The sequence below is a fragment of the Gossypium hirsutum genome, chromosome A11 (assembly GCF_007990345.1).
Source record: "Gossypium hirsutum isolate 1008001.06 chromosome A11, Gossypium_hirsutum_v2.1, whole genome shotgun sequence".
NCBI classification, from domain to species: domain Eukaryota; kingdom Viridiplantae; phylum Streptophyta; class Magnoliopsida; order Malvales; family Malvaceae; genus Gossypium; species Gossypium hirsutum.
In genome coordinates, this window is record NC_053434.1 from 63,660,756 (window position 1) to 63,661,515 (window position 760).

Consider the following 760-nt stretch of genomic DNA (forward strand, 5'->3'; position numbering starts at 1 on the left):
CATTCGAGAGCATGTTGTTCCAATATTTGATTATCTGAATCCAGGGATAGTCAAGCCAAAAATACAAGCTCAGTAATTTGAATTGAAATAGGTAATGTTTTAGATGTTTCAAATAGTAAGACAGTTTGATGGACTACTCATTGAAGATCCAAGATTACATTTATGACTTTTTCTAGAAGTTTGTGACTCGTTCAAGCAATAGGGTGTGCCTGAAGATGCTCTGAAGATGCTACGGTATAATCCAACAACTACAAATGGAAAACTTAGAAATGGCATCACATCTTTTTGGCAAATGGAGGATGAAACGCTATATGAAGCTTCGGAGCGATTTAAAATCTTAATTTAGAAGTGTTCGATGCATGGATTTCAGTACTGGGCTCAGATGGGACTATTCTATAATAGGTTGAATGCACATAGGAGAATAGTAGTTGATGCATCTACCAATGGTACATTGTAGGAAAAATCTTACAATGAAGCATATGAGATTTTGAGGATTGCCAATAATGACTATCAGTACCCTACCACAAAAGTTGTGACGTACAAGAGAACTGCTAGTACCATAGAGTATGATGCAATCAGTTCGTTGATAGCCTAGGTATCTTCTCTAACTAATATGATCAAAATAATGAAAAGAAAAACTGGAGTTTAGGAATTGTGTGTGGCCAACTACAGTTTAGGAATCGTGTGTTTATTGTAGTGAAGATGATTTGGTTGATGAATGGATATCAAATCCAGCATTTGTGTGCTACATGGGTAATTT

At 35.8% G+C, this 760-nt stretch overlaps 1 non-coding gene across 1 annotated transcript; it reads right to left on the bottom strand.

Annotated features, from left to right (window-relative positions):
• Positions 1-259: 259 nt before the first annotated feature.
• LOC121210779 (small nucleolar RNA R71) lies at positions 260-366 on the bottom strand. The gene has a single exon (XR_005905896.1). It is a non-coding gene; the product is annotated as a small nucleolar RNA R71 (small nucleolar RNA).
• Positions 367-760: the final 394 nt, after the last annotated feature.